Source organism: Columba livia, chromosome 1, assembly GCF_036013475.1.
Source record: "Columba livia isolate bColLiv1 breed racing homer chromosome 1, bColLiv1.pat.W.v2, whole genome shotgun sequence".
Taxonomy (NCBI): Eukaryota; Metazoa; Chordata; class Aves; order Columbiformes; family Columbidae; genus Columba; species Columba livia.
The window spans coordinates 34,532,245-34,545,225 of NC_088602.1; the positions used below are offsets into that span (position 1 = coordinate 34,532,245).

The window sequence follows — 12,981 nt, forward strand, 5'->3', positions numbered from 1 at the left end:
GGTAGGGTGTTAATGACAGCTGCACTTAATCATATCTGCAATTATTTCAATGTGTTTGCTAGAAGTAGCTTCGGGTTTTTACTCATGTCTTCTTTGCTCGTTGCTTCGGTTACACCCTGTCACCTTGCGTGGGCTCGGGTGTTTGTGCCGTGCGTGCCCTTGGGGCCAGCGTGCTGCTTTGGGCTCTGTCTTTCTGGAAGTTAGTGGAAAATGAGTGCACATGCCAGCCTGCAAACAGAGCGTGCGCTTACCCTTCCCGCTAAAACAGAGCGGGAATCATTCTGTTCTCACCCTCCGAGCTGTACTTCTAAGACCGAACTTCTGTCAGGGCTTGAGGCGCACCTGATGGGTGGGAAGAGCCCAGCCCAAGTGCTCATGTCGGCTTTGTGTGCGGGACAGCTTTCAGTGTGTTGTTCATGAGGCACAAAGTTCATTTGAAGAGCATAGGGAGCATATCGGAAATGTGTTGGGGATGGTCTATAGCTTCCTCACAAGGGGAGGAGAAGGGGCAGGAGCCAAACTCTTCTCTTTAATGACCAATGACAGAACCTGAGGCAATGGCAGGAAGATGTGCCAGGGGAGTTCAGGTTGGACATTAGGAAAAGGTTCTTCCCCCAGAGGGTGGTGGACACTGGAACAGGCTCCCCAGGGAGGTGTCACAGCCCCAAGCCTGACAGTGTTCAAGAAGAGACTGGACAACACCCTCAGACACGTGGTGTGAACTGTGGGGTTGTCCTGTGCAGGGACAGGAGTTGGACTCGATGATCCTTGTGGGTCCCTTCCAACTCAGGACATTCTATGATTCTGTGAAAACCCTGGCTTTGGAGTTGGTCAAATGCTGCACACAGGCTACATTTCCCTGAGCCGTTTGGGCCCTCCTGAGTTTCGCCTTTTTTCTGGAGTTAACTGGTTTAGCGTGAGCAAGGCGGTGTTGGTAGGAAGTACCAGGTGTTCCACAGAAGCGTATTTATTTATGTATTACTCATGAAGAGGAGCGGGTGGGATGTTACCTCAGGGCTCTGAGGTGCCGGTGCTCAGACGTTAGGAGCCACCTCAGTGCCCGGGCTGTGGAGAGGGGAGCCGGGCAGGAGCTGCCGCCATGAGCCCAGCGCTGGTGTGAGCTGGTGGACCAGCCACGCTCGGCCGGGCTCCCCACACGAGGGGTGCGAAGCCGGCCAGCCGCTCTCTGGCCGCCGAGCTGCCCCGCTCCCCCCCGCACCCTGTCAGCACAGGCTGGGGAGCGCGGAGCAGGGCCGCCGCCACCTGCGGGCCGGGCCCGGCGGAGCGCTGGCCGCCGCCCGGGGCGTGTCGTGTCGAGCCCAGCCGCGCCGCGTCGAGCCGCCCGGCCCCGCGGTGACTCACCGGCCGGGGCCCGGGCACCACTTCCCCCCTTCCACAGGAGCCATTTTAGCTGCACGAAGCTGCGGGGCGACCGGGGCGGCGCCGCAGGCCCCGCGGCGAGGCGGACGGTACGTGCTCCCCGGGGAGGGAAGGGCGGGCGGCCGGGCCGGGCGGGACGCGGCTTCCCCGGGCTGCCGGCCTGTGCCTCCTCGACGGGCTGGCGCGCCCAGAGCGGCTCTCCTCAGCCGTCTGAGGGAGATTTGGGGGAAAAAGGGAACTTCTGGTAAAGTGCAGCAGTAGGGTGCACCTGGGAAGAGCAAGAAATAAATTGAGCCGCGAGTAAAAGCGACGTTTTTTGGCAGCAGCGTGTGGCTGTGCCTGTGTCTGAGCACGTCCCCCCGGGCGAAGGGCACGGCGGCCGCTGCTGTGCTGCTCCGAACAGCTTCCTAAGTGTTACAGCCCATTTGTCATTTTGCCGCATTTTATAATTTTGTCGCCTTTCGAAGCATGTGGAGGTGTTGGGCAGCCTGCTGATCTGACCCCTCCAGCCGCCACTCGGCTGACCGAGCTACGCACAAACTTTATTTATTCTGAAGCTGCGTTTACCTGGACCGCGTTAGCAAGTAGCAGCACAGGGTCCAAGGCGATTCAGGCCAGGTGTTGGTGATCAGCGCCTTTGCCGATCGCCAGGTGTGGTCCTGAGCGACTGTAAAATGGCAGGTTTGTCGTTTCAAAGATGGATTGCTTTCTACGCCCGTGACCTTAAATTGTGACTCTGTTTCTGGCGAAATAAACTCATTCAGCGGCAGCCGCTGTGGCGTCATTTTAAAATAGAGGGGTTTAAATTGTTTTGTGCACAAAAAATGGGCCGGTGCTCACCTTTTGCTGAAAATGATTAAGAAATTATACTAATGGGGATGGTGTACATGGCAGAGGGACAGACCAATTATAAAATGGGCTTAGTGGTAGTTGTAATGGGAGAAGAAAATCCTGGAGGTAATTGCGGTGTGTCAAATTGCTTTTTAAACTTTCAGTGGATGAAAACCACTGTGATTCTCCTAATTATGTACTTCCGAACTCTAGCACAATATTTTGAAAAAGAACAAGTGTTTCCACCTTGTTTGTAGTTGAACAGAAATGCAGGCTAGTATCTTTATAAGTTTTGTCTGAGTGTATCACTATGGAACGAATATTTCAGTCTTTCAGCTGAGAAATAAAATAGAGTATCTTCTTTTTGAAAACGAAATGGCAGGGAGTTCAAAAGGTTGTGCATGGAGGAAGACTTTCCAGTTTCATTTACTTTATGGAGCCTATATCTGAGGAGTGTAATGGAGTCTTGCCTAATACTGCGATCGGTTGCAGGGGAGGGAGCGAGGGAGGCAACCATTAAGTAAATGGTCGTGTTTTGGGTGAGGCTGTCTCTTGTCTTCAGCCTTTCCAGTGTTCGCTTGTATCTTCCTTCTGCGTCTTACGGTACAGTATGTTTTTACCGCCTTTTGATTTTATGTTTTGCCTTTTTCTTTCTACAAGCAACAGTTTTTGCTAGGGTTTGGGAGATTTATTTGGTATGTTGTTTCATGTTGAAAAATCCACAGAGGAAATGATAAAACTACAGAAGAACCAGTTGGAAAAAAATTGTTTCGAGTTAGCGATAGAAGTTTTTTTTTTACTGAAAAAATCTTTCAGGTATTTGTGTCGTCTTTTTTTTCATCATGAGTTTAGTTTTCAGGTCTTAGGGCTGAGGCGACAACTGTCTGCCATGCTTGCAATCCGCAAAGCACGAGCCTCCCTTTCCTTACATCTTTCTTCCCGTTCCTTATGCTGTACCTTACCCTGCTGAGACATCCAGCCTTAAAAACGTGAGTTATCCTACGTCGACTCCCAAGCTGCAGCTGCATATCTTGGGCAGAACGCTCTTTGTGTGCTAAAGGGTAAGTAACTGCTTCTGCTTTCTCTTGAGCTGGGCTTTGCAGAGGAGCAGTTCCCCTTTGAAAGCAAAGCTGCCATGTTCAGGCTCTCCTGCTGCTGCGCAAGGGCTGTGCCGGGGCAACAGAGCATCTGGGGTGCAGTGGTGGAGCTGGGAAAAAGTGAATGGGAAGTCCTCCAGGCTTTACAGATGACGGCTTGGACAGATCTTCTAGAAGGCAGAGGAGTGGATTAGAAGGGACAGAGAAACGGCGTTAGTTTCTATTGATTTTCATAGCTGAAGCCTGTGTTTGTCTCAATTCTTTTTTTTCTTTTGGAATCTTTCAGTTTGTATTGAGTTTGTGGTTGTTGAGAGATGAGCCATGGGAGTTGTATCATTAGATGCCAGTTAGCTTGAACATTATTTCCAGATCCATGCTTTTACAGAAAGGCCTGTTTTCTAATCTGCTCTTTTTTCACGTGTTGAATATTAGAATTGCCAAGTCCATGATCTTGGCACTCAAATGAGAAAAAAAAAAAAAGTAGCAAACGTCCAGATTTAAAGAATGTTGTTGGCCTGGTATAGCCTGATGTTTCAGTATTGCTGCAAACCCGTACTTCAGCGGTGTGCGTTACTCTTTGGACACGTCTGTGTATAAAAACAAAGTACAAGAGGTGTATAAGTACACCTTTTTGTCTTTTCAGCACAGCAGTATTCAAGGATGGGGACTACAGTAAGACTGTGTTAGGTGAGCTGATAGAAAAGATTTTGTAAGAAAAACTCAGGATTTCCCTCTGTATCAGAAAAGGAGCTTTGATCTCCAAAACAGCTGTTGCTTCTTGCAAGCATTACCAAAAGTTTCTCCGTTTTCACGGGCATATTTTGTTGTTTTCACTGACAGTTTTGGTAACTTGCTGGAGTTTTGTTGGGTGTGCAAGGAGCAACAAGGACTTTCCCCCACCAGAGTGATTCAGCACAGGAGTGGCAGGAGGTGGAGTTCACATTTCCAGCCTTGGTTATGATCTGCTCTGTAAGCACTGAAACGTTGCTACCATACACTAGCGATTTGCTGTGCTCATCCTTTTAACGTCACTGGTGTGCTTTAGAGATGATTCGCTTTCTTAAATCTTACTTAAATGTTCCTTCACAGATAAAGTAGTTTGCAGAGACTATACTTGCTGAAATGTGAAGTCCTTTTGCTTATCAAAAGTCCGCAGCAGCCATGTGAAAGGCTCCATACATTCTCACTCCCCTGACCTGAGAGGACTCATCTGTGTAGAGGTAAAAATGATTCATTCTTCAGTATAGGTCTGTCCTGCGGCAGAGCTTCCCACTGTGTCCGCCTTTGTGCTGAAAGGATCCCATTAGATAGGGACTGAAGTTTATGCATTCTTGCCTTGAAGTGCTTTAGGCCTTAACTACCTACCAGCTATCTTTAGTGATGAATCTTTAGTGATAGCTAGAGCTCAGGCCATTTATTTGTCCCTAAAGAGATCCGTCATCTTGGGTCACGTGTGACTTTGTGCTAGGTTCAGCTTTGAATGTGAAAATGATAGCCATTTTGTTAGCCAGGAAGGAACCTCCGATTCTCAACCTTGCTTGTAAAAATTATTTCCGTATTGGGGAAAGAAAATATTGTGGTTCAGATAATTGGATAGGAATAGAAATACTAAATACATAGGTTGAAAACTTTGAGAAGGGGTTGCTTTTAGTTGGATTGAATGTCACTATCTGCTTCTATATTTTAGTCTGTTTCTAGAACAACCTATATTTAATGCATCATCAGCATTTTTGTGTGAATATACCAAATCTATTTTTTATTTTCAGGGAAATGTTTGGCATTTCTTGGATGGTTACCATTAGAGTACGTTTAACGGTCTCATCACTTCATTTGCAAGCTCCTTCCGCATTTGCCTCACTTGCCTCCTTGCATGGTAGTGGTTTGACTTCTTAAGTGGGTTCAGTATAAATGTCATCCCACACGACACTGCGTTTCAGAATTGAAAGAAGGGGGTCGGCTTGGTTGATTCACACTGCTGTTTGCTGTTGGGAGACAAAAGCATGCTAATATATATCGTAGCTGCATAAACTGTTTTGTCGTGCTGTATGTTTCTCTAGAGTTACTTGCATTTTTCATGGGGTCATGGGTTAATAAAGCTGACAGGTTGGGAGAAATCTGTCCTGCTTTTATGAGTTCTGTATTGAGTCACTTCTGCTGTTCTCCAGTTCCCAGCTATCTTAGTGTTTATTCAGTTTTATATTGCAGCTAGGGAAAGACACAGCAAATTGTGATTGTGAAACTACAGTTACAGCTTGTGATACCCAGTGCTGACCGCTGTCAGAAAATTAATGTTTAACTTACTCTTCCAACCAGACTCAATTTCAAGTTAAAAGCAAGTTGACCCGGATACTGTTAGTTTTCATTTCTTTGTGTGTGCTACATGTGCTGCCCTAGATAATTTTGGAGCTAACAAGAATAGTTTCCCAAGGATGTGATGATATGGTTTGTTTTTAGTGGAGGCTGTCTTTCCAACCAGAAGATGACCCTCCTAGGAAGAGCTTTCATTAAAACTGTATCTTGAAGGCACCAGGGTTTGCACGTTGTCTGCTGAAGGCGGAATTTGGCTTGACTCTTGTCCTTGGACGTGATGGTTACTCCTGTTCTCTTGGTATGTTTGTTCTCTTGTGCTGTCATTTCCCCCCTTTCCAGAGCCTCTGTAAGCTATTATTTTATTATAATATTTATTTTAGTATATATCCTACATTTTAGATAAGATATTATCATTATAATTATTATTATAATTATATGTAAGCTATTAATATTCACTCTGTGTAGCTATTCAAGCTTTGTCACCATGCCTGTGTATTAAAGATGCAAATGAGGGCATTGGCTATCAAGAAAATAATTACAAACCTTACATGCAGTGGAGTGCAAAGGGTGGCAAACGTGCACAAACTGCAAGAATTTACTTCCCAGCTTGTTGTGAGCTGGGGGCTTCAGGTGCCCTTGTTGGTGTGCTACAGAAAGGCTACTGTCCTGTTTCTTTTTTTTTATTTTTCCCAACTTTTGTTTATTTCAAAAAGAGAAAAGAAGGAACTATAGAGAGGAAGTGTCTGTTTCAGGGCTGCTTCTTTTTTTTTTTTTTTTATAAAGGTGGTTTAGACATATGAATGAAAATGAAACTGTTGAGAAGCAGTCTGAAGTTGGACTGCTAGGGATGGCTTGTGGCATTTTTAAAAAATACTGGCTGTTTTCTCTTCAAGAAAGTCTTATTTCTTCTGGCATCAGCTGAAAGCAACAACAAAATAAGTTGCTTTTGGAGCAACTTGGTGAAATACAATTTTAATTTGTCGGATGGAGCCGTAATATAGAAAACCGTTAATTTAAACCATTTGAAAATGGGCTGTGGAGGGATTTCCTGAGAAGAAAACCAAGAATAAAGTTACTATTGGGAGAATATTTTTTTAAATGTGCACCTCTGAAAGATGCCTAATTATAAATGCTTGGTATAATACAACGTTATACTTTTTTTTTAAGCTAATTGTCTTCTATTATGGTCCTTCAAATGAGCTGTTTTAACTGTTGCTTCAGTGGTAATGGACTGGAAATAAATCTCAACAGTAAGAAATGTTGTAAAACTTTTTTCAAACGACAAGATAAGGGCTTGGTCTTGCAAATGTTTTGTTTAAAGATAATAGGGATATTTGCAGAAAAGCTTTAATATTTCTGTAGCCGCATAGTTTGAAAGGATAGATTTTGTGTCTAGATTCTGATGTTTGTGATGTTTAAAGCTTCTCTTACAGGTGTCCTGTGTTCAGCTGGACTTAGGAAGCATTTTGTTAATTTGTACGGCCAGGCTTCGTAAGCGAAAGAGCTGTGATGACATTTTATTGATATACTGTTGTTCAAAACGTGCGCGTTTAAGGGGAGAGACAGTAGCGGTTATTAGTTGAAAATAGCTACCTGGGTAAAATAGCTGCTGCACGGATGGGGAGTTCTGCTGCCAGGATTTCTAGATGGGGTGAAATCAGGAAAAAGGACGACTGTGTGGAGAGAGCAGCGCACTTTCTGACAGAGTTTGCCTTGGAAGAACCTGTTGTTACACCGTCTGTGGTGAACAAGCCTGGTATTTAGTAACCAGATTGGAGAATGGTGCGAGTGCCTCGGCAGTGTCTCCCGTGTCTCTGCACACCTGACTTACGTGCACACGGAAGGTGCTTCAGCCTCACCCCAGATGCTTTGTTTCACTCCTCAGTGAAGGTTGTGTGCGTAACCACCTCGCTCAGCGGCACATCCCGTTAAATCCAGGTGGCAACGGTTTACCGGGATATGCCCTGAAGCACAGAAGGGAGGTTTGGGCCAAGCATGTTTTACTGGGATAATGAACTGCCCTGGAGGTGATGGGTTGTAAATCCCTAAACGGCACATTTACCTCATTTAGCATCTGCCCAGGCCCTTAGCTTGCCCTCAGGTTCTTGACTCAACAGTAAGCTGCACTAGTTGAGCTAAAGTTGTAATTCAAACTCTAGAGATACTTCTTTTTTTTTTTTTTTTTTTTTTTTTTTTTTTTGGTGAGTGTATGACTTTGCACCAGTCAAATATAAAATGTACCTTTAGTGAGACAGTTAGAGGTGGACATGGTTGTTCCTAGATGTTTCCATGGCAGTACTCATCCAGCTGCCTCATTGCCCCATGAGGGTTGCTACCCTCATTTGTCCTTGCTGAGAGCATAGTTTTTTCCTAGTGTTTTATTCCCCTCTCCTCCCTTCCGCAGTCCAAATTGTTTGTGTGAGCAACTCCTTATCTGGTTCAGCCAAGATGAGCCAAGTTGGCAAGGCAGGTGTCCACACCATGTGGAGTTTCTGTGCTGGTTGACTGAACCAGGTTAGGGATCGATTTCGCAGTGATGGAGCTGGGAAGTTTGTAAGACCTGGAGTTGAGAAATAAGGGGCAGGATGAAGTAGCACAGTTGTCCTTGGAAGAAGACCATTGTTCATGGCCAAAGCTTCAACAAAGTGATGATTAGGACAGCTATCTCTTCTAATCTTCACATCTAAACTCTATTAAAAACTTATTTTCCAAATAAGGTGGCTGGACACCACAGCTAGATCCTTCTGCTTGAAAGGAAGAGTGTGTTAACTAATAGGCTAGCTTTTGTCCAAAATTATGTAGAGGAGTAGGTTTCGATAACGTAAAATGGGAGGAAGAGGTGTGTGGTTGTCGGTTGGGGAAACACATGCAAACATAAGCTTTTGGTAGAGCTAGAAGCTTGAGCGTTTTTGTTCTTTTTCCATCTGGGAGAAGAGGGGGAAGGAAACACAGGGATAAGAACTGCACCACTGAGTCTTTTTGAAAGAATGTTAACTTATTGCTTTGTTTAAAAATATTCTGGTTATTCCTGTCTGCTAAATCAGGTTATTGAAATGAAATGATGATGTTTGCTCTGAGGCTGAAACAATAGAGGAGGAAAGCAGGTGTTGGGGAAGATTAAACCTCTTACCTCAGCTAGAAAATGTTCAGATAGAGCTGAAGCTCTAAGGATGCCATATTCTTGCTGAGACTTAAAATGTAAGAACGAGGAAGAATTTAAAAAGTTGATTATGGTCAGTTGCCAAGAGCAGTGCTGTGATAAATTATTAACTCATTGCACTGAACTGCCTCGTAGTGCAAACAGAATAGCTGGTTATTGTGCTCTGCTTGGTAAGTCAAACACTGTAAAAAATTCCTTGGTTATCTGGAAAATATCTTCTTTGGGGTGTCTATTAAAGGGACACTGTAGAATTAAAAATCATGTTCCCCTCTATTGAAACTGGTTAAAACAAACAGAAATCCGTGAAGGCCGTTTCTTTCTTGCCTGGCTGCTGGGTGTCGATCAGCTTGGTTTCACTTTAGCTCCACTGACTATGTGGTGCTTTGGAGAGGTCTGATCACCCCTGCCTCCCCCAAAAACACACCGGTATTGAGGCAGCTGAACTGCTAGTGGCAGAGGCATGAGACAAGTTGATGCTCGTAGCTGTTGTGCCGAAAAAACAGTTTTGTGGAGACCTCTCCTCCCCAGTCGACTGTAACCCAGGTGGAGTAAGAAACACAGGCAGGCGGTTTGGGGCATGCGAGTGCCTTGCTGGTGCCACGCAGCAGCAGCTGTGAGGAATAAAATTGAAGTTTTATAAGAATTGAGGCATCCTGATTTTTGTTTTGCTTTTATAAATATAAACACCGCAACATTTACCTTTTTGTTTTTGCTTAAAATATACAGAGCTTGAAAAATTAGATGGTGTTAAGGTACTTCAAAATAATTTATAAAAGAACACCTCCACCATTATTATAGCCCTATGCTTGCGTTACTTTTTTTTTTTGCTAATTTAATAGTGTAAAATCAATATAATAGAGATTATTGTGCTTGTAAATATAACTTTCTTGGTGTTATGCTTAGAGCTAGTATGATACTAATGCACCATGAAAATAAATACATATGAGAATCTCGAAATGTTTCCTGTAATAGAATCTGTAGTTCATTATGGGACACAGATGAACTTTCAGGGTTAAAAAGAATTTCCATCTTGAGAGTAAACTGTTTCTGGATCAGTGTCAGCATCTACCACTCCAGTTTTCTTACGAAAGCATTGAATCCTGCCAGTACATGTTGCAAGATATGACCAACGTGACTTACAAACTAAGAAGCAAATCTACAAAATGCTGTTGGCTACATAGTATTGTTGGAATCTGAGATGGAAAATACTTTTTTTTTTTCTCTAGTTCTCTTCTAAGTCCTTTTGCCAATCCAGCAAAAATTAGTGAGATTTGGATCATGCTGCAAGGCTTTTTTGTTCAGAAAGGCTTTTGAGTAACCATTACTTTAGTTTGGTGGCTACTTGGGTTTACTTGAGTATTTGTCAAGGGTGGGACTTGTGTCTTAAGTGGATGGGTTCTGATTGAGGACATTCATTCCAGCTGTCAGGACATGAGCGGGTTGAGTGCCCAGTGACGTGGAGGGACGTGGTCTTGTCTTTTGGAGCACTGGGCAGCTGTGGTTCTCTTGGATAACCAGGTGGTCACGAAGCTCAGGTAGGAGCGTGTGAAAGCTCTGTTGGAGTAACCTAGTTGCAGAATAGGTTTCTAGTTAGAAATGAGGCGAATGTAGAACCTCGTCATTTTCAGGAAAAGGCAGACCACTGGCTTTGAACAGTGCCAGTCACCATGCGAAGGCATTTTTATTCCCAACTTTTCTGGGATGGGTATGGAGACCACCTTAAGATGGAGAGCCTCGGTTCCGTAAAGGGTGAAATGTGCCAGAAACTCCATGAAATCAAATGAAGACTTTTTTACTCCTTTTAAGCTTATACACAAAATACTTCTAGATTATAGCAGCAGATGACAGAGTTAAATCTACTAGATATCTACTGGTCGACATATTCCCCAACCTAATTACGAGTGACGTGTCTTCTATTGCTTTAGCTGACAACCCTGGAGATACAGCTCAGAATTGGTTTTCCTCAGTTTTATACCACCACTTGGCCATTGATGAAGGACAGACATGAGCCCATCTCACTAATTTCTCATCCTACCCAGGCACAGAGATTTTAGGCTGCATAAGGAGATGTTTTCTGACAGGTGACATTGTGGGGTGATCTGAGACTGAGCAGAAAACGACTTAGGGGCCGAACATTGCATATTGCTTCTCATATAGGTACAGTAGAAATTACACCTGTGCTGGAGTTTCTGCTTTTCACCGAAATTCTGCTTTGTCTAGCAGTTGCTTCTTTGCTTGCTTAAGCTATATTAATTCTTATGCTTATCCTGTTAGTACTAAATGCTTCTTCAGCGTTTCAAATTTGTGGTAAACTTAACAGGTGTTACTCTAGGTATTAGTGTTGGAAAAGCCCCACAGATCATCTAACCTGTCCCCTTTTCTAGTACAGGGTGGTCCCCTTAGGTAGACATGCTGGTGCTGTATTTGTCAGTGTGGTTTCTGCCAGTGGTTGTGGTTCATTTCTGAAGATTTGTCCTTGTTTGCTTCTTCATCTATTAAGTCAAGTTACTTGGCGTGCAAGCCCATTTGAGGAAAGCCAGGCTCTAAAACCTCCAGAGCTGGGCCATGCTGGAGGAGAACATGCCACCACCATTTCATACCCTGCTTTGGTGGCCTTCTGGGCCCACATTTCAATACGCTTGACCTGATCACTTTTTTTAATCCATCCAGCTGGCTGGCTTTCTGTGCGTGGGCTTAACTTATTTAAACTTTTTTTTTGTTTTTTTAGAAGGTATCACAGAGTTTCTCCCCCCCGTGGGAGGCTGTGGCCCACGCGGGAGGACAGGCGGTCTCGATGACAAGCGCGTGGGGGCAGACGTGGCTCTGCAGGCAGGAAACACCCATCGCTGGGCTCTGGTATCTTCGTCTTTGCTTCCTGTCAGTTAAACCACGAGCAGGGGTGCAGATGCACCCAGAGATGACAACTCCACCATTGTGTAACAAGGTGTCTTCTCAAGAGCGTACTCTTGCCTGTGTGCTTTGTTATCCCTGTGACACCCTTGCCTAGATACCTGAGAGTAAAGATCAGAATTTAATTAGTTCAACAGAAAGCAGTACTTGGACTCTTGAAGCGTGAACTATGAAAGAGTAACCATGGTAGTTATCCTAACGCAGTGAGAGCTGAAGTCTGGTGTTCCTTTTTCCACTGCTACCACTGTAGGAGTTTTTAAATGCACATGAAAAATGGACAGATTGGGTGTGAAGTCATGAAATTTCATTAATGTCTTTCTGGGCATATAATTGCCACATTACTTGACCCAATGAGGTTTTTATTGTAAGATCCTGTGATCTTTGGAGTTATACTACTGTTATCAATTTTTTTAATTCTAATCCACTTGTGGATCTGTCTGTTTCTGAGGCAGCTCTGGCTTTCAGCTAAACAACTTGTTACAAGTGTGCAGAAAAAGCACATAAAAACTTCTCTTCTGAAAGATGTATTGGTTTTCAAGTAGGTCTCATGATTTCTGAAGATATGCATGTTATTACAACACAGTTAATTTATTGAAGCTAGAACTCTAATAATATCTTCCCCAGCATCAGATTTTAGAGAACTGAGTACTCTGCGGATCAGAATTATGTCAGAACTGAAACTGTGCAGATTCATTTCAGCTCTTTTGCCGGACTGGATGCTCTTTCTTCCTCATGTGGCAGCATAACTCCCAGAATATTGGGTTTTTTTCCCCTTAAACTGTTTTTTCACTGACTAGCCAGCACTGAGTGAGGATGTCTTTGCTGGGTGATAAAATGTTTCTATACTGTGCGCTCTTTAAACCAGAGGTTCTCGGCCTGGGTGGGGAAGAGCAGAAAGGTTGTGAGGGTGGTGAGATTTGATGGGTAAGGGGCGGTGGAGGGGTGGTTTGTTTTCTCTCTCCTGACTTCTCTTGGGTTAGGGTGGGGAGGAGGTGGTTCTGCACTTGGCAGAAGAGCTGCCCTGTCAGAGATGGACACCACTCGTGGCTCTTAGTGCTGCCTCAACCCTGAGGGAGCAGCTCCTGGTCACCCTGGGTTTCTGCAGGCCTAGGAGCTGGCACCACAAGGGCAAAACTCTGTATTTTGCCTCTGTGAAAGGCACCAGCTATCGCATTTCTAACACAGCTGCACTGGAAGCCTTTCACAGTGACAGGATGCTTCTGCTGACCTTTTTTCCTTTCAGTTTTGAGCACCGTTTTTCTTAGTACTGTCTTTTTTGAGAGAGGAAAGGTA

General features: G+C 44.4%; 1 protein-coding gene across 11 annotated transcripts in view; it reads left to right on the top strand.

The window, feature by feature from the left end:
• The window catches only part of ELF1 (E74 like ETS transcription factor 1), a 90,423-nt gene that overhangs the window by 20,302 nt on the left and 57,140 nt on the right, over positions 1-12,981 (top strand). For 2 of the 11 annotated variants that reach the window (XM_065054724.1, XM_065054697.1), the window contains exon 1: positions 1,010-1,469. The exons of 3 other annotated variants lie outside the window; for them this stretch is intronic. The gene's annotated coding sequence lies outside the window, so the exon portion shown is untranslated. Of the gene's footprint in view, positions 1-1,009; positions 1,470-1,529; positions 2,815-2,849; positions 3,273-4,307; positions 5,917-12,981 lie in introns of those variants that run through there. 6 more of the 11 variants (XM_065054813.1, XM_065054794.1, XM_065054767.1 and 3 more) reach the window with 5 other exon arrangements.